This window comes from Canis lupus, chromosome 4, assembly GCF_003254725.2.
Source record: "Canis lupus dingo isolate Sandy chromosome 4, ASM325472v2, whole genome shotgun sequence".
Classification (NCBI taxonomy): domain Eukaryota; kingdom Metazoa; phylum Chordata; class Mammalia; order Carnivora; family Canidae; genus Canis; species Canis lupus.
The window spans coordinates 78,365,114-78,387,332 of record NC_064246.1 but is presented as its reverse complement, the minus strand read 5'-3'; positions in this window follow the sequence as shown (position 1 = coordinate 78,387,332).

The window sequence follows — 22,219 nt, the reverse complement described above, 5'->3', positions numbered from 1 at the left end:
TATTTTTGTTTTGGTAAGGCTCACGGACAAACTTTCCAAAATGATTATACTCATTATTTCTAGAGAGGTAAATTATTGAGAAGAATGCTTGTGGTTGATAGAGTTTCTTCCTAAGATTCTAGAGTGCTGATAATATCCCCAGTACAATTACTGACATCAAATCTAAAGGAAGTGCATTTTTATCTAATGAGGGTGTTATTCTTGTTGGGTACTTTTTATTTCCAAAAAATTAAAATTTAATATCACCATAATGGAATGTTTGCCTAGACATGCGAGACTTGACAGAGATGATTTATGCCTCTGAAAATATAGCTAAATTGCACACAGCCCTTGAGAAAAGGAAAAGCAGAATGTGTTAGGGGAAGAAGGGCTACATTTTGAAGTAGGGAAGCTCAAGAGTAGTCCCTGTTTAGTTAGTAATTAACTGTATGGTCTTCATAATAACAAAAATAATAATAACATCAATCATGATGCATGATAATATACTAATCATATAAATATTAAAGCATTGTTCAAAGCAACTTTCATATCACATATTAAATCCTCACAACAATCATGTGATCAGGTTCCTTTGTCATCTGTATTGCATAAATGACAAGTTCAGAAATGCAAAATAACCCTCCCAAGTTCAAAGAGCAAGTACATGCCACAGGTGGAAATTTCATCCAGACTACCTGAGGTTCTGTTTCTTCACTGAAAAAATAATAATCTTTAACTATTTTTCAAGATTTTAGTTTCTCATGCAGTTGGCTCATAATTGTTAGATTTGGTTTATTACAGGACCAATGAATATGTCTTAAAATTATTTTATGCATATTTGGTTTTTATTAGACTTCTATCATATGTACATAATGGAATGTAAAGAAGAATCCATGGATGCCTGGGTTGCTCAGTGGTTGAGAGTCTGCCTCCAGCGCAGGGCCTGATCCCGGGTCTGGAGTTGGAGGCCCACATCGGGCTCCCTGTGAGGAGCCTGCTTCTCCCACTGTCTATGTCTCTCTGTGTGCCTCTCATGAATAAATAAATAAAATCTTAAAAAAAAAAAGAGAAGAATCCAGAAAAATGTTTATGCTTAGTTCAAATAAAACAAAGTGCCATAATTGTTTTTATGATTAACACTCCAGAAGACCTGAGCTGTTCATTTATAATAACCACCAGCAACTGACTTGGGTATAAGTCCTATATTAAAATTTGTGATGATGATCCATTTAATTTTCTTTACGTTTACATTGCCTATGTATCTATATCTAAATATAATTGGAATCCCTGGGTGGCGCAGCGGTTTGGCACCTGCCTTTGGCCCAGGGCACAATCCTGGAGGCCCAGAATCGAATCCCACGTCAGGCTCCCGGTGCATGGAGCCTGCTTCTCCCTCTGCCTGTGTCTCTGCCCCCCTCTCTCTCTGTGACTATCATAAATAAATAAAAATTAAAAAAAATAAAAATAAATATAATTTAGTTTTGCCTGCTTTTCTTATTTAATTACACATGAATGTTATTTGATGACTTTTTTCAGTCAATAAAGTTTGTAAAAAATTACCTGTTATTGCCTGGATATTCAGTTTGTTTTTATTACTTTATTATATAATTTATTATTTATTATATACTTTATTATATACTTTATTATTTATTATATAATGTATTATTTATTACATAATTATAATAATTTACTCTAAAAATAATGGAAGAATCTTGTCATTCAGTAGGGTTATGGGTGGGCCATTATATGATCTATGAACTGGAACCTCACATCTTGCTCTTTGGGGGCCACTGCTTAAGAAGACAACTAAATGGAACTAGAGAGCCACTTTTCTGCCTCACAATTTACACAGCTATCCTCACTTGCTAACATCTTTCTGGCATCCAGTTTATTTTTATTACCATATGGTAATTCATTGTATTAATTTAAAATAGCGTAATTAGTATATTATTAATGAATTTAAGTTTTTTTTCTCCCAAGCTATTTCTTACATCTGTTAATGAAACTATGCAATGGGATTTCAGTGCCATAAATTATATGCATATTCTTTTTTATACACATATTCAATATGAATCTATAATGTTAATATAATTTTCAAAGTGGTTGTACCAATTAACTCTCCCACCCACAGAATTAAAATTTTTGTTTGTTTTTGCTTTTTGGCACTCCAGTGGTTATTTTAATTTGTTTTTCCTTAATGCTAATAAGGTTGAGCACTATCACCTAGGATTTTAAGCTATTTGTATATCTACTCTTATGCTCATTTTTCTATTATGTTGTCTATTTTTATAGTGTCTGAGTGAAGAATAGTGAGCTACACATCTGGTGAACACAGTCTGACTCATAACTTTGATGGTCACCAAATCTTTCTAACCTTTTTCTTTGCAGTAACATAATAGAATCACACATCCCTACCCTTGTTTGTTTATTTGTTTTTAAATTTTCTGTGGCCATATGACTTGCTTTGGCCAACAATATATGAACTGGAATGATGTAAGTTCTTAGTGACAGAAAATTTAAGAGCCATTTCGTAATTTACCACATTCACTTCCTGCTGCTATGGTGATCATAGATGCACCTGTCAAGATGGAGCCTCCATTAGCCTGCATTCCTGAGTGAGTCCATGAGCAGATCCCTCTGATGATCTATGTAGGATAAACAATTTATGTTAAATGTAAACTTTCTGTTTGGAGTGATGTGTTACCATCAAATTAGTTGCCCTATTGTGTTTACTCCTACAGATAATGTGTTTTTATCAATCTCTACAGTTGTGCTACCCTACTTAATACTCTCTAGATAAAAGTACCTGTAAACACTAGGTCTCATTTAACTGCAAATGGCATTGCAACTTAATGGTCTTTTACCTCCAGTAAAGTCAGCTGTGCTATTGGTTACCTACTTCTTACACAATATTAACACAACATGTTATTTATAAATGAACACTTTCACTTCTCTTGTGTTTTATTTTAACTGAAAAGAATACAATCTAATGATCTCAGTGAAATGTGCAGCCAGTACTTAAAACACAGACACACATGTATACACATAACTCCACAGAGTTGCATTTAGGATGCAAATGAACTCTGAGGTCCACTTATATGTATGATAATTGATTGTAAAGACAATAATCCTAATAGTTGAGGGCAAGAATTAGTGTATTAGAGTTCTTTTATTATTTGTTCTTACTTTTTCTTTTTTTTTTCCTCTGGAAGTAACATTATCATTATTTTTATTTTATTTTTTTTTAATATTTTTTTCTTTATTTATTTATGATAGTCACAGAGAGAGAGAGAGAGGCAGAGACACAGGCAGAGGGAGATGCAGGCTCCATGCACCGGGATCCCGACGTGGGATTCGATCCCGGGTCTCCAGGATCACGCCCTGGGCCAAAGGCAGGCGCTAAACCGCTGTGCCACCCAGGGATCCCTATCATTATTTTTAAAATTTATCTGCTTAGTATTCTAGGAGTCACTCCTGAGTAGTTTTTTTTCCCAAACATTACTTCTAAACTTTCCATTATATTTTAAAGTCTATCAGCTTTCCATCATACTGTAAAATAATTTTGTCTTGCCCAACTGTTCAAGTGTAATAATGGTAAAAAATTGGACTGTAATACTAATATACAGAGAGAAATGAAAATGTATTATTTTTAAGCTTTCAGCAGTTCCTGATTGTTTTTCAGTGGAGTAGTTAAAATTTACATGAGGATTGATTACATATTCTTTTTTTGTAAGGAGTTAAATCTATTAAGCACACAAACAAAAAGTAGTAAATGAATTCCGTGTCTGTGTAAGCATACTTTAATATCCTAGACCTAACTATGAATGAGGAACTTCAACCCAATGAGAGGAAAAGCTGCTCAGTATAATTATGTGGAAATTCATGATATTAGTTGCATTTTTACAGATTATCCTAATTTTGATAAATGTTGATTCTATATATTTTTTCTTTTCTTTTTTTTTTTTAATTCTTTTTGGTCTACTGTCTGTCATTGCAGGCTAAGAGGAATAGTCATTAAAAGTACCACTGGGAGAAACCAGTTGATTATTACAACAATAAGGTGGATGAAGAACTGAGCAGAGGTGGTCATGTTGAGAATATCTCCTGTGGGATGTCAATTAAGAACAGGAGGTTCCTCAAGAAGTTAAAAATTGAGCTATTCTACAACCCAGAAATTGCACTACTAGGTATTTACCCTAAAGATACAAATGTAGGAATCCAAAGGGGCACCTGCACCTGAATGTTCATAGCAGCAATGTCCATGATGGCCAGACCAAGGAAAAGAGCTGAGATGTCCACTGACAGATGAGTGAATAAAGAAATGTGAATGTATATACACACACACAATGGGATATTAGCAATCAGAAAGAATAAATACCATTTACATCTACACGGATGGAACTGGAGTGAAAGTGAAATAAGTCAGAGAAAGACAATTATCATATGGTTTCACTCATGTGGGATTTAAGAAACAGTGGGAGGTCATAAGGGAAGGGAGAGAAAACTGAATGGGAAGTCATCAAAGAGGGAGAAAACCTTGAAAGACTATTAACTATAGGAAACAAACGGAGGGCTGCTGGAAGGGAGGTGAGTGGGGGATGGGTAATTGGGTGATGGGCATTAAGGAGGGCATTAATGATGAACACTGGGTGTTATACGCAACTGATGAATTATTGTATTCTACATCTGAAACTAGTGATGTACTGTATTTTGGCTAATTGAATTAAAAAAGAAAAAAAAAAAAAAAGATTGTTTTGCCCAAAAGCAATCATGCAGAAGGTCTCAGGATCTCTAAACTGGAACAGCCTACTTGAATACTTCTGGCTTATTTGGACTTCATTTTTAGCTTCTTCAATAAAACAATACAATTTTTTTTTAAAAAAGGAACTTTCCAAACCAGTAGTATCTAACATCTAGTATAACACTTTCAGTTTTTGAATGGTACTTGTAGCAAACTTCTGTAAGAAAACAAAACTTTCATTAACTTTGAGTTTTTAAAGTTAAATATATATATATATATATATATATATATATATATATATATATACCCACACATGTTTGGTTAAAAATAGCATACCTTACCACAGAAAAGGAGAAGCTAATTCATAGATAACCAGGTGACATTTGTGAAAGCTTAAAAATTACTTGGGGATTGATAGAAATATTGAGAGAGTAAACAACACACAAAATTTAAAGCCAGACTACTGTCTTAGAACATTAGAGTGCCCCCCTGAAAGCTAAAAATTTGGAAATACTGTTTTTTAATATAGTCTATTTTCAAATATTAATATACTGATCAATTGAACTAACTGAGAGAGAACTAAGGGACAAGAGAAATTTAGAAGGCAAATGGATGAGACCAAGTCCTAAGAAAGAGAATAGTGTATGGTGGCAGGTGTTCATCTTTTTTTGTTCTTCCAGTTGCCAAAAATTGTTCTCAGGAATGAAGACGTAGAGATTATTTTTTTACTATCACCTTCCAAATGCAAACTTCTAGGAATAATTGCCCTCATGTACTCTTAATTTTTTTCTGCCCAATTCCCCCGTGGCCTTCAATATGGCCTCTACAATGTCATAGTATTCCAGTAATATGTTTTGATGAGCCCATTAATAACCTCTCTGAGGCAAAATTATTGGACACTTTCATGCCCTCCCTACTTGAGCACTCATTAACACTTATCAAAGTTGTCAATTTGATCGTTTTTGTAACTCTTCCGTTTCCTCATCTGTTTTCAGCTTTATTTGTTTTCATACCAACTGTCTGGGCTTTGAATCTCATTCTGTTATGGTGGCCTTTTCATTATCCAATCTTCATGTAATAAACACTATAAGACTTTTTTTCTTTCCTTATTCTTCCCTATACCATCTCTTTAGTTAATTTGATCTATGCTCATGATTTTGCATGTATTCTATCCATAACTTATTGTGAAATTAATTTTTAGTATAGACTTTTGTTCTGATTCCTAGGATTAACAAAAAATTCTATGATGACATTTAATATGTACCTGAATTTGAGATTGAGCAAATCCGTATTTATCTTTTGTGTTGTTGAGACTCTCATGTGTTTCTGAGCTTAGTAAATGGTACCACCAGCACCTAATTTATCATGCATTAGTTTGCCACTATAAATCTCATAATTTCTCTCCAATGGCGTATCAAATTATTCAATATTCCTATCTTACTTGTTAAATGTTCTTCAAAAACGTCCACTTCTCTTCATCAATATAGCCACTTCCTTAAATAAGACATCAGATCTTTCCTGTATGACTGCAGGATCTTCTTAGATAGACTGTCTACAATTATCTTAATTTTAAGTTAATTGAATTTTTACAGAGATCCATGATGTTTTTCTTAACAGTTGCCCAGATCATGTCATTTCCAAATTCAAAGACTTGCAGCAATTTCCTGTGTTTTTAGTCGAGTCTGAAATTATTAACCTGGTCTGTGACGTGCTGACTCATGCCTACTTCTGAGGTTTTTCTGTTCTATTCATAAGATTCTGGAAAAGGCTACTGTGATTCTGGCATATTTTCATCCCCAAATGCACCAGGTCCTTTCTTTCTACTTCAGGGCTTTCATGCTTGTTTCTCCTTTTGCCAGGGACATTTCTAATTCATGGTCCAATTCAAAGGCTGCTTTGTCTATTTCAACCTGTGTGTCCTTAGTTTATTACCATAGCACTATTTACTCCTGTAGAGAAAATTATATTATAATATTCTAACTGTATTATAATTATCTAAATAATTTTATGTATTGTCAATCTTCCTGATTAGACTTTATGGTCGTTTCTGGCTTGTTTACCACATTAATACCTTACAGAATATTTTGCTAGTAGTTGACTTAAAACTCATTCTTCACTGACTAAATGAATCCATGCATAATTAAACAAAATCATGAATGTAAGGAAGACGGTGAGATAAATTTTGAACTTTTTAAACTTGATATTCGTGCTGAGAATAGTATTAATAATATTAAGGGTAATAATAATGGCTAACATTCATTATACTATTCTTATGGGTCAGGCAACCTTCTGATATTTTACATATTTAAAAGACTTGAATTTATGGGTAACTCTCTAGTTTAGTCCTCTGAATTTCATCACATTTTTACCATTTTTGCTCTATTTAAATTTTCATTTTCCTCTTACCTACAGAAGGCATTACTTTGTTACTTTTCTCAGTATCACCTAACACAAGTTTATAAGTACAGTGTATTAAAGCTCCATTCTCTTTGTCACACAAAAGAATACAATATATATTTCCTTAGTTAATATCTAAGTGCTTGTTATGGTGCCCTCATTCAATGGATGCTCAATAAACATTGGGGTGAAAACAAAGAAGATATGTCTTATTCAAATGACTAGAATTCAATCAGTATTGTTTAACATCCTCAGCAATTTGTGTATTTGAAAGTTCAAATAAGGATCTCTAAAAAAAAGAGCATACCTGTGACAAAAAACAAACTTCTATTACTTTAAGTATATGTATTATTCTTTTGCAAGTGTAATTTGGTATCAGAAATAAAAGAAAATGGCTACCAAACAAAAGACACATTCAGATTATTATAGTGAAAGATATTGGTATATCAAACCACGTTTGATGTAAGGAGCCCTTCCATTTCTAGGCAAATAGAAAGGCTCTGCCAAGCCTGAATGTGGAAACTCCACGTTCTTTTTTGTTCTTTTAAAATTATTATTTATTGCTGATTATTGATTTATTGTTTTCTCTAAGCCCAGTGTGTAGTCAGGAGCCCGATGCTGAGCTAAAGACAAGGCCCCAGCAGGGCTCTCTCATGACCGAGATCATGACCTGAGTGGAAGTCAGGAGTCCTACACTTAGGCAACTGAGTCACCCAGGTATCCCAGAAACCGCGTTCTGAGAAGATTCTCTGATGGAGGAAATGAAAGCTAGAATGAAGGCTGGGGCACTGTTCCTCAGTTCCATGTCTCAGGCAATCTGACAAAGTGAATGATAACAAGCCTGATGGTGCAGCAAGTGAAAATTTGGTGTGAGTAGGTAATACTTTAATGAACAAATCCTAGTAAATACTGTGAAGAACACACCTTCGGCTGCCTTTTGTGTAATAGTATGTCTAACATGATTCAAATGCATTGTACCCTACTTAATTGCATGATAGTATTTAGATTAAAGAATCAGACAATGCTGTTGGCAGTATGAGCTGGTTTATGATTCAGTGAATAGTTTAGATGACTACATTAGGGGCTGCATGAATAAAATCATAAAAATTCAACTTTAAGTATAATTATTAAAAAATAATTTTGTTCATGTACTCTAGTTGATTGCCTAGTGAAGAATATTCATTTTAGACCATAAAGTAGATTTTTGCATAGGAATCTAAGCATAAGAATCTCCTCCAGGTAGAGAATGTTTGTTTGTTCGTTTTCTGACAAGAACCCAGACATGAGCAATCAAAAGACTACATAATGTATCGGCATAAAGATTGTCAGATTTTATCCTCTTTTGGAGTCAGTGAATTGAGCAGAGTAAGTATATGTGAATGAGCCCATGCATTTTAAAGTATGTGGCATCAAGATAAGTGAATGTATATTCAGAGTACACAATTTTTTCAACCTATTTATTGATAGTTTCCAGAATTCTCAGTTTGCCAAATGAGTTGCCACTGAAATGTCATTTGTTTTAAAGTCAAACTTTCCAATATGCATACATGAGCATTCTGAGTAATATTGTAAGGGACATCTTGATCAGTATTATTAGGTGTAAGTGAAAACAGGAAATATTTGACAGGGCTGTTACTGCAATGATGCATTTTGGGCAGAAGGCTGCAGTATTAGATCATACTGAATGTCTCTAGAGATTGTATTAATCTCCACTGAATTAGCAACTAGCTGAGCATTTTAATATTCCTACTTTCTTCAAACATCTCAGAGTTGCTTTTTTTTTTTCCCCTTTGAATTAGGGATTCTTTTGAGACCAGTGTGTTCCAACATGAGAAGCAGTGAGCGCAATAGTTTAGGTAGTCCAAAGGACAGGAGAGCAAATGCAAAACCATTTGTTCTAATTTTATATCATACCTATATCAGGGATTAGTAACATCCTCCAAGTGGTAAAATTAAACAATATTTCACATGTATCACTGTGAAATATAAATTACAGACAGACCAATTACCTGAAAGGTTAACAGATCCATAAGAAATGATAGTAAACAAACATTTTACGCAGTAGAACGTGGCGTGTATTAATCAGTATAATCACTTTGAATCTTTAAAAAAAAGTAGGTGGGAGTTATGATAAAATCTATGCTTAATAATTAATCATGGACATCTAGTGTCACAAACACTGTAATTTGTTTTTTTTTATTTTTTTCATTTATTATTTTTTTTTCACAAACACTGTAATTTGGATAGCACTAGAGGGAGATTTAAGCCAGATGAATTAAAATAAGGAAGGGATAGCTACAAATGTGTACTAAGTGGAGGTCCTTGTAGGCTCTTAAAAACTGGTTTAATAATAGGAGTGTCATGCCCAAAGAAGGAACAGGTCTGCACCAACATCTGGTTGCTTCCATTCTTCCACCACAAGTATCATCTCTGACTCTGGGTCCCAAACCATTCTATTGTCATATCCAGTTTCCCCATCCTATTGCATGAAGTTGGTGATACATTTCATGGCAGTGATTTTTTTAAAAGATTTTATTTATTTATTTGAGAGAGAGAGAGAGAGAAAGAGAGAGAGGCAAAGACAGACAGAAGGAGAAGCAGGCTCCATGCAGGGAGCATGACAGTGATTCTTTACGGACCCTGACTTCACTATACTAGGTTTCCCTATTTCATCTGCTTCAGAAAACCAGGAGGTGAATTAAAGTTTCTAAATTTATTAGAAAATTTGACCCCAGTCTCTCTCATTTTCCCCTGTGTTAGGCAATACTCAGTTTCAAGTGATGAAACATGAAACTCAAAGTTCCTTAAGTGGAAACATAACATTATCAATTCAAAAGAAAAAAGAAAAGAGAGAGAGAGAGAGAGAGAGAATCAAAGGAAAAGTCAAACCTAAGTAGAACTGGTCCAAAGTCTTGAAAATGGTGATCAGGAATCTCTTTTTGCAATTCCTGATGTTATACTTTGCTTTTGCTTCATTTTTTAGTTAGGCACTTTCTAAGTAGAATCAGAAGTGACCACCAGCAGGTTCAGATTTTTATTCTCTATTGCTATAGAATGAATATTCCTCTTTCTTAATGCATTTGTTTAAAACTTCAAAAATGTCTAGGCACCTGGGTGACTCAGTTGGTTAAGCACCCTCCTCTTCATTTTGGCTCAGGTCATGATCTCAGGATTGTGGGACAGAGCCCCATGTCAAGATCTCTCAAATGAAGAAATAAATCTTTAAAAAAAAATAAAATAAAATAAAATTTCAGGACTGTCTAATAAACCAGCTTAGAACATGGACTTATTTTTAATCAGTTGTTTTTGGAAGAAGGAGGACCCTCTCTTAAGTAACTCAATTTGGATTATCCTTGTCCAGAGCTAAGGGATGTCTGATCTGAAATATCCACACCTACAGTGGGCAAAAATAATTCCCTACAAAGAACTTGGTGTATTTGAAATAAAATAACAAACATGAGATGCCAGAGAGCATAATAGGTGATGATCTGAACACACCTTGGTCCAGAGAGCACATTCTCTGTCCAAAAATTGAAGCGGTTCATCACTGCAGAAAATAATTGCTTTGTCTCTTCATTATATTTCCCTTTTTCTGTGTACCACAATGCATGTTTTAGGCATGGCTCCTCCACAAAGCCAATCACATTAATTTAATGGGTCCAGTAATCAAGGTATAATATGCTAGGCCAATTAAAACTAATCCGGGTATTGATTTTGAAAATGAGGAGGTAAGTAGTTTAGGTATCAGTCTCTTGAGTGAGAAACTCCTTTTGCTGTTGCTGCCCTAATATTTTATTATATACATCTTAAATTATATACATCTTAAACTAAAAATATTATAAAACCTGTCATGCTTTCTAGAATCCTGTTAGAAGAAGTTACACTTCTCACGGGGATCTATACTTGAGGTCTCTATTCCTTCAATCTTTCATCAATGCCACACTGACTTGATTATTGTAGCTTTACAATAAGTCTTGAAGTAGGATAGTGTCAGACCTCCAACTTGTTCTTCTCATTCATTTATATGTTGGCTATTTGGGGTCTTTTGGCTCTTTATATAAACTTTAGAATCAGTCAATATCCATGAAAGATTTGCAGGGGTATTCATTGAGATTGCATGGAATCTATAGACCAACGTGGAAAGAAGTGACATCTTGAAAATATTTTTGTGTTCCTATTCATAAACATAGAATTTATCTCCATTTATTTAGTTCTTTGATTCCATTCATCAGAGTTATATAGTATCTTGTACATCTTTTGTGAATTTTATACTTAAGTATTTTATTTTAGGATGTAAATGGTATTGTGGTTTTAATTTCAAATACCACTTGCCTATTGATAGTGTATAGAAAGGGATTGACTTTTGTATTCTACATTGCTATAATTGCTTATTTGTTCTGGGACTTTTTTTTTTTTTGTCTTTAAATTTTCTGCTTAGACAAAGATGTCATCTGCAAGGAAAGACAGTTTTATATCTTCCTTACCAATTTGTATAACTCTTATTTTCTTTTTCTTTCTCTATAATTACATTAGTTAGAAGTTCAGTAACATGTTGAAAAGGAGTAAGAGGGGACATTCTTGTACCTGATTTTATTGGGAAAGTTTTGAGTTTCTCACCATTAAGTATGATGTTAGCTGAGAGATTTTGCAGATAGTCCTTATAACAGTTGAGAAATATCTCCCCAGGTGTTTTGTTGTTATTGTTGTTTGTTTATTTGTTTTTATCGTGAATGGGTGTTGGATTTTGTCAAATGTTTTTTTCTGCAACTATTTAGATGATCATGTGATTTTTCTTTTATAGTGTATTGATGTGATGGATCATATTAATTGATTTCCAAATCTTGTATCTACCTGGCATAACTGGGCGAAATCCCATGCATGTGTGGTGTATAATTCTTTTTATGCATTGTTGTACTCAATTTGCTAATATTTGTTCAGTATTTTGCACTCATGTTTATGAGGGATATTAATCTGCAAGGTTGTTGTTTTTTTCTTGTAATATCTCTGTTTAGTGTTGGTATTAGGGTAATGCTGTCTGCATAGAATGAATTAGAAAGTATTTACTGTATTTCTATCCTCTGAAAGAGATTGTAGAGGATTGGTATAATTCCTCCCATTAATAATTGTTAGAATTCACCAGTGAATCTCTCTAAGTCTACTATAATTTGTTTTGGAAGCCTATTAATTATTGTTTCTTTAATTGATACAGACTTTTTAGAATGTCAGTTTCCTATGTGTTTCAAGAAATTGCGTATTTCAAGAAATTGGTCAATTTCATCTAGATTATCAAATTTGTGAGTATAGAATTGTTTATTGTGTTTGTTTATTACCCTTTCAACTACTGTGGGTTCAGGAGTGATGTCCCCTCTTTCATTTCTGATGTTAGTAATAAGTGTCCTTTCTCTTTCCTTTATTTATTTATTTTTCTCCTTCCTTTTTTAATTAGCCTGGTCAGAAACCTACCAATTTTATTGATATAGAAGGGGATCAGCTTTTGATTTTATTTATTTTCCCTTTTGATTTCCTATTTTTGATGTCCTATTTCCTATTTTTGATTTTTTGCTTTAATTCCTATTATTTCTTTTCTTCGTACTTTGGATTTTTTTTAAATTTTTATTTATTTATGATAGTCACACAGAAAGAGAGTGGCAGAGACATAGGCAGAGGGAGAAGCAGGCTCCATGCACCGGGAGCCCGACGTCGGATTCGATCCCGGGTCTCCAGGATCACGCCCCGGGCCAAAGGCAGGCGCCAAACCGCTGCGCCACCCAGGGATCCCCGTACTTTGGATTTTATTTGCTCTTCCTTTTCTAGTTTCCACAGAGGAAACTTAGATTATTTCAAACTAATTTTTCAAGGTGTGTAGCTGTGTTCCTAGGATGAATGAATGAATGAATAAATAAATAATAAATGGGAGTCTTAAACTCAATCCTATTCATTCTCAATGCCACAATATATTTTACTTTCATCTTTACTTTATAATGTTTTCATGCAATGCTTATGTAGTTCACACATTTTTATACACCAAGTTATGCAAAATAATGCAAATTAATGTTTTATAGTTTTATATAGGTTTCCATGACACTAAACAAATATAACTAGAACTCAAAAATGAAAAAAAAAAAGATTTTGACAGTCTTTTCAATTCTCCTATCATCTCAGTATCAAAATAAATAGATAAATAGACATAGAGGCAAAACAACAGATGAATTAATAACTCAAAAATGTAACTCTGTAAGAGAATATATAGGCAGAAACTCCATGTTCAAAACCAAGAACCTACACATAAAAAAGTACTTTGCTATTAAATAAATATCCTTTTCGTCCCCCCTAAGTATTCTGGAAAGCAGCAAGACACTCATAAAATCAATTGATTTAATCACATTGGAAGTGGTAGAGATGAATACAAGTGCTATTTTGCCAGAATTATGCTTCCTTTTTGTTAGTGAGCAAAAAAGGAGCTACAGTGGCAGGATGAAGATCAATGTAAGAGAAATCATGTGCTTATACAGGAATGGGGCCAAATTCTGATGTACATCAGAATACATAATGTGGTATGATCAAATACAATTTATTCTGCTATAGTATGTATAGTTGTAATGCAAATATCCTCAGACAATGTAGACTTAAAGACAGGAGAATAAGTAGAAGTCACAATATTCCAAAGAAAATTTTCGTGGAATTTAAATAATTTTAAGTAAACTAAGAAAGAAGAGATCAATAAATGCTTTGTTATAATTGAAGAGAAAGTCTTGAAGATACAGAAAGGAAAAATATCTATAAAATTCTGAGTCATAGAAATAGACCAAAATATACTTACTCAAATTCCCTTTATACTTAAAGAGAGAAATGTTAAGCATTCATGAAATGTAGACTCAGTGGTCCCTAACTGGGGAAGGGGAGCATTAAAAAATTAAAAGCCATCATTAAAAATATGAATTAAAATAAGGAGAAATTGAAATCAGCGAAATTATTCTTAATTATTCAGTATTTGTGGGCTTATGTCATTATACATTTGTCAATATCATTGCAAGGAATGAACTCAGTGTGAACTCGTTAACAATACTGTATCGATATCGGTTCATCAATTGTAATGAAAATAGCACACTAATGCAAGAGTTTAATGTTAGGTGAAATTAGGGTAAAGGGAACAGGTGAGAGGGGATATGGGGATTCTTGGTACTTTTTAAAAGCATTTAATTAATTAATTAATGAGAGAAAAAAGAGAGAGAGGTAATGTGAGGATGAGGAGGAGCACAGGGAGGAAGACAAGCAGACTCTGTGCTGAGTGTGGAGCCCGATGTGGGGCTGGATCTTAAGACCCAAAGACCATGACCTAAGCCAAAATCAAGAGTCCAATGCATAACCAACTGAGCCCCTCAGGTACCCCCTCTCTGTACTTTTTAGTTAATTTTTCTGTAGGCCTAAAACTTCTCCAAAAATAATGTCCATTAATTAAAAACAAAATAAATCAAAATGAAAACTATATGAGCTATCAATATATGTCTATTATAACAAGTAAAAACAGGTTAATCATTTCAAATGCTGATGAAAATGCAGAAAAACAAGAATCTCACTCATTGGTGGTAGAAATGAGAAATGGCAAAGTCTCTCTGAAAGGTAGTTAGGCAGTTTCTTACAGAGCTTAACAAAATCTTATCATAAGACACAGCAACTGTGAAGCTAGGTATTTATTCAATGTTGAAAACTTTTCAACTCATAGTTAAAAACCATGTACACATAAAAACCTGCACGCAAATGTTTATAGCTGCTTTATTCATAATTGTCAAAACCCAAAACAACTGAGAGACTTTTCAATAGGCATATGGATAAACAAATTATAGTAGATATGTAGATTATCATATTAATTTATGATTAAAAATCTGATTAGCCAAGAAAAATCATGGGGAATCTTAAACACATATTGAAAAGTGAAAAAAAAGTCATTCTGAAAGGACTGTACTGTATAATTTCAATTGTGTGTTGTTCTGGAAAAAGCAAAACTATAGAGATAGTGCAAAAAATCAGTGGTTGTCAGGGATTTGGAATTATGGTAGGAGGGCTTAAAAGTTGAATCACAGGGTGTTTTTTGTTTTGTTTTGTTTTTGTTTGTTCCTTTTTTATTTTTGAATGGCAAAACCATTCTGCATGATATTAAAGTGGTGAATAGATGATATTATACATTTACCAAATCAAATAGAACCTTACAACTTTTACAGTTACAAAATATAGCCTCAATGTATGCAAATTTAAGAATTATATACACGTTGTAAGGGGATCCCAGGATGGACTGCAGTTTGTAACATGAGAAGCTAAATGCATTATAAATATATGAAACAATTGCACTGAACACATCCTAAGGAAAAGTTGTTAACTTTAGATACCATAGGAGTCTACAAGAACATAAACAAAAAAGGAACTGCACAAAAGAACTGTCCTTTCATTGATAGCATCATTTCACACTAGAATAGGGGATAACAACTGACATTGTGTTATCCAGGTATCCTGGAACTAACACCTATCAAAAGGATGGCTGAATGTAGGAGCCAGGCTGCTCACCTGGAGTGGAAGTTTGTAAACAAGCAGCAGAAGAAGGTAGGATGATTCCCATGGTCATGGTTAAAGATAGAGACATCAGGAAGAAAGCAACATTAGAGTAAAATAATTATGGATATCTCCATACAGGAATATTTATATTGTGTATGGCTATATATTTCTTTATTCGGCCAACTGAAGGGGCTTAAAAGAAATGGCATTCTAGAGGAAAGATATCTGGTTCCCAGATCTTGATCTCCAATACCATATGCAATAAAAGGAATTTGAACTTTGTGGAGAAATGGTTGACTCTAAGGAATGAGCAATAAAGATTCAAGATGAACCTGGTGTAACTTGTGTGGACAAAGGTAAAAAAAAAAATGCTTAGAAAATATTTCAACACTGCATTATGGGAGCTTATTAAGGGTATGGTCAGAGGTTCAGTTTTGTGCCCCCAAAAGATATGTCCAAGTCCTTACTGTCAGTATCTGTAATGGTGACCTTATTTGGAAATAACTTATGAGGCAATATGATGAAGTCACACTGGTAGAGTGACACCTGATCCAATGCCTGGTGTCCTTGTAAGATGAGGCAATTTGGGCACACGGGCGCTCTCCCTAGAGAGAAGAGAGCAATGTGAAGAAACAGTCACAGACAGAATGTGACCTGAGAATAGAAGTAGAAGTTGGAGAAATATTGCAGAAATATTTCTACAAGCAAATAATCCCAAGGAATACTGGCAACCATCAGAAACCAAGAGGAAAACCTGGAAGGGATGCTCCCTTAGATCTTTAAGTAGGAACCCTGTGCACACCTCGATTTTAGGCTTCTAGCCTCCAGAACTTCAAGAGAATGAATTCCAGCTGCTGTAAGTTGCTCAGTTTGTGGTATTGTTATGACAGTACTAGGAAACCAGTACACATTTTGGTACTGAGAAATGGGGTGCTGCTGCCACAAATACTTAAAATATGAAAGTGGTTTTGGAATAGAGTAATGAGTAGAGATTGGAAGAATTTTGAAGCACATGATAGGAAAAAAACAAAACAAAACTAGATTTCCACAAAGAGAAAGCTGGTTAGAAATGTGGATTTTATTTTATTTTTTAAGATTTTATTTATTTATTCATAAGAGACACAGAGAGGGAGGCAGAGGCATAGGCAGAGGGTGAAGCAGGATCCCTGTGGGGGAGCCCGATGAGGGACTCAATCCCCTGACCCGGGATCATGCCCTGAGCCAAAGGCAGACATTCAACCACTGAGCCACCCGGATGTCCCCAAAAATGTGGATTTTAAATTAAATTATGGTGAATGTGCAGAGTAAAGTGAGTAATATGGTAGAAAAATCTTCGGTTTCTTATATATGTAATCATGAGCACACTGTTGGTAAAATATGTTAAAGGTGCCACTGGTGAAGCCTCAGATAGAAATGAGGAGCATGTTACTAGGAAGGTGACCCTTGGAAAGGTGACTCTTGTTTTTAAATGACAGAGAACTTGACTGAAATGTTCTACTGTTGGGTGGAAAGTAGGACTTTTTTTTTTTTTTTTAAGATTTGATTCATTTATTCATGAGACACAGAGAGAGAGAGAGAGAGGCAGAGACATAGGCACAAGGAGAAGCAGGCTCCCTGCAGGGAGCCCAATGTGGGACTTGATCTCAGGACTCCAGGATCACACCCTGGGCCGAAGGCAGGCGCTCAACTGCTGAGCCACCCAGGCTTCCTGGAAAGCAGGACTTGTAAACAATGAATTTGTATTTTGAGTTAAGGTTTCCAAAGAAAGTATAAAAGGTGTGTCCTGGTTTTCCCTTGATGCTTATGGTAAAATGTGAGAGGAAAGAGATCCAACAAGGAAGGAATTGGTAAACAAAATGGAACCAACACCTGATGATTTGGAAAATGCTCAGCCTATCCATGTAGCTGCAAAAGATGAGAAAGCATGCTCTGCAGTGGGAACATTAAATATGTAACTGAAAAACCATTTGCTACGTTTACAAAAAAGATTAGGCGTGTGGCTTATGGATCCAATCAGTATCTCAGCAGAAGCCAGAAATAGAGTTTGGGTTAACCAGAAAAGATCTGTAGGAACTCTACATCTCATGGCATGTATCCCCATAAATTGTAGGAAAGGCCAACAAGGATTATGAAAATTTCACACAGGCAGAAATACTATCAGCCAGGACTGACAAGGATGGAGATGAGATGAAATAAAATAAAATGACTCTGAGGGCAAAGTCAAGGAAGCAGAGGCCAGAGAAAGCAATGCTATTGGCCCAGTGTCTATGCCATGCAAAGGGGCCTCCCCAAGCCAAGAAAGGAGGGCCTTCAACCTGGTGAATCCAGAGGGTAGAGAATAGGTCCATAGGGAATTATTCTCAGATTTTAGAATCTATGAAATTTGCACTACCGAGTTTCAGATTTGTTGGGACCAAAGACCTTTTTTATTTTATTTATTTTTTTATTTGAGTGTAGTTGACACACAATGTTACATTAGTTTCAGGTATAAAATTTGGTAATTCAACTCTTCTATATGTTATACTATGCTCCCCAAAAGTGTAGCTACCATATGTCACCATTCAACACTATTATAACATCATTAACTACCTTCCCTATGCTCTGCCTTTTACTCCTATAACGTATTTATTCCACAACTAGAAGCCTGTATCTCTCACTCACCTTCACTCATTTTTCCCATCCTCCCACTCCCCTCCCCTCTGGCAATCATTAGTTTGTTTTCTATATTTATAACCCTTGTTCTGCTTTTAGTTTGTTTGCTTATTCATTTGTTTTTTAGATTTACATATAAGTGAAATCATATGGCATTTGCCAAGACTTCTTTTAAGCTTCCAATTTCTCCCCCTTGAAATAATAATTCTATTTTATATACCACACTATCATTTTTTTTAAAAAAATGAGTCATACAAATAATGTTATCTCAGTACAATAGGTCAAAATTATAATCAGAAAGCAGAAGGAAAATTTAAAAACTCATAAGTATGTCAAAATTTAAATGACATTGCCAAGTAACTAATAGATCAAAAATAAATTACAATATAAATTATAAATAGCTTTGATATTACTGAAAGTGAAAATAAAACATCAAATCTTCCAGGATGCAGCTAAAGCAGTGCACAGAGGAAAATTTACAACTGAAAAATGCTGTTTTTTAAAAAAGAAATCTCTAAAATCAATAACCTAACCTTCCAAATGTAAGAAATTAAATGATCATTAGAGCAAAGTAAACCTAAAAATGTACTGGTACTGGTATTTTATAGACAAGGCAACTAGACATTAAAAATAAAGACATTCACATTGAAAGGAAGAAGTAAAAGGATTCCTATTTTCAAACAGCATGTTCTTATAAATAAAAAACCCTAAAAGATTCATTTAAAAACTGTTAAAACCAATAAACAAGTTCAACAAGATTAATATGAAATGATCAGTTACAATATACTCACAATAAAATTTCAGCTATAAAATTAAATTAGAAATTTTGTAGAATTTAATTGAAGAGAATGAAATATTTAGGAATATATTCAACAAAAGTAATGCAAAACTTGTATACTGGAAGCTGTTGAATTAAAGAAGATCTAAATAAATGGGAAAACATTTGTTCATGGATCAAAAGACCTCCACTTTCCCTAAATGTTGTAAAAATTTAAGACTAATTCTTACCAAAATCCTTACAGGATTTCTTGCAGAAATTGTTGAAAGTGATCCTAAATTTCTTATGTAAATGCAAGGAACCCAGAGTGGTCCAAACAATCTTAAAATAGAAGAAAGATTTGGAGGACCCATATCTCCTGATTTCAAGACTTACTACAAAGCTACAGTAATTAAGCCAGTGTGGTACTGACATATGGTGGACACATAGATCAGTGAAATAGAATGAAAAGTCCAAAAACAAACCCTTCATGTATGGTCAATTTATTGCAAGCAAAGGTGCAGGATCATTCAATGAGAAAAGAACAGCTTTTTTAATACAAATATTTCTAGAAAGATGGATATCTAGATGCAGAATAATAATGTCAGACCCTTGCTACAATTCATATACCAAAAAAACCCTCAAAAGGATTATAGAAATAAATAGAAGTACTACAATTATAAAACTCATCGAAAAAAAAAAACAAAAATAAATCTTTATCTGATTAGACAATGTTTTCTCATATATAACACCAAAAAATGTACAACTGACAAAATTTACAGTGGCCTCTATGAAAATTAAAAACTTTTGTGTTGCACACAATATCCTTTCAGAAGGGAAAAGACATCCCCAGAAAGGAAGAAGATATATGCAATGACTTCTAGATTTATATATTCTGGAATTTATATTTATATTTATCAGGATATATAATTATTAAGCTCAATCATAAAAACCCAAATCATCTCATTTAAAAAATGGAAAAAGAATCTATAGACATGTCTCAATTGAAGATATATGTATGATCCATAAGCGTATGCAAAGACGTTCAACATCACTGGTCATTAAGGAAATACCAAAGAAACTGTGAGTTGCCACTTCATATCCAAGAGGATGGCTACTTTTCCAAGGACACAGCAAGTGTTGATAAGGCTGTAGAGAATTTGGATAGTAATACTTTTCTTGTGGGAACATAAAATGATGTACTCCGAAAACTATCTGTATTTCTTCAAAGCTTAAGCACGGTATTAAACATAGGATGAAGTTTTTCCACTTTCAGGTATCTACCTAAGAGATAAAAACATATATCCATGAAAAAAGTTGCACACAAACACAGATAGCAACACTATTGGTTTTAGCTGAAATATGGGGGGAAATGTCAAGTGTACATCAACGAATAAATGGATAAACATAATGTGACTCATACATCCAATGGAATATTTATCCATATAATATGAATGAAATCTTGATACGTACTGAAGACTACCTATGGTTTGATTCCATTCACGTGAAATGTCCAGCATAGGCAAACCTGTAGAAACAGGAAGATCCTCTGGTTCTGGAAGAATGTGGGATAAACAGCAGAAATTGCTGATAGACATAGGGTTTCTTCTTGGAGTGATAAAAATGTTTTAAATTTAAATTGTGTTGATTGTCTCACAATGCTCTGTCTATACTTTAAAAAACACTAAACTGTAGGTTTTAACTGGGTATATTTCATGGCATTTGAGTTATATCTCTCTAAATATGTTAAACAATTCAATCAAATTTGTTTCGATTTTTTTAAATTAAATTATTTTATCAATTTCCCCACGGAGTATTCGTCCTTTCTGTTAGATCTGAGTTTTGATTATTTTTCTACCTGTTTATATACCAATTTCAGCTTGATTTGCATGTTTTTAAAAATCAGATCAGTCATGAAGTAATTTACTGGAAAATATTTAGATGAGTCCCAGAAAGGACAACTGGAAAATTGTGAAATCTTAGTGGTTATGGCAGTTATGCTTAGACTGTATGAACACTGCTGCTTTAAAAAGTCATTATAAATCATACCAAAAATCATATGTAGGGAAAGGAAAGTGAGCAAACATTTTTCTTTTGAGATAAATATTTTTGTATCTCTTTATCAGGGAGATACAATTGTATGAAAGACTTTGCTAACTGCATTAGCTGCTCGTAGTGTATTTTCATTTCACAGTTGTTTGTTTATGCATCTGTGTTGTCATACAGCAAAGCACAAACATCTGCAGCAGGGTAAGTATATCATGAGCTTTAGAGAAAGGCAGATCTGAGAGTGAAATACGATCTTTGCCACTTACAAAATTGTGAAAGCAATTTAACTGACGAATCTCAGCATCCTCACTTGTTAAACAGGTAAAAGAGTACACACACGGTGACACCAAGCCAAACCCAGACTCACAGATACAGAGAGCAGGTTGGCTCTTGCCAGACAACATGGGCGAAGGGGTTCAGGTACAAACTTCCAGTTATAAAATAAATAAGTCACGGGGTGTAGGGTACAGCCTGAAAATATAGTCAATAATACTGTATTGACTTTGTATGGTGACAGGTAGTAGCTAGACTTCTTGTGGTGATTATTTCACAACGTACACAGATATTGAATCAGCATGTTGTACACCTGAAACTAATAGAATATTGTATGTCAATTAGGCCTTAATTAACATTTTTGGAAAAAAGAAAAGAGAAGCATACCTACATTGCAATATTGTGAGGATGAAAGTAAATGGTGAGTACTTAGTCTCCCCATGACAGATCTTGGCATTTAAAGAAGTTTGAACTTTGCAAGTGTGGGTATGGGTGTGGATGAATGTGTGTATATGTGATTATAAAGTATCTATATTTTTGTTACTATATTTTCCATTTAAATCTCTTAAGATATCGAGTTGCCTAAAAATGTCTTGAAATTTAGATATTATTCTGAAGTTCATTTAATTCTTGAAGTTTAGATACTAATGACTATATTTTCACAGCTTATTGTCTAGGGTTTATTATTTTTGTTTTTGACTACTAAGGTAATGTTTTGGCTTATTCAAAGTATAAATGTGAGCTAATTTATCACCATTTTATATTCATCAAATACCTATCAGTTAATTTATTATTACCATCACAATTTAGTGGAGGATGAAATA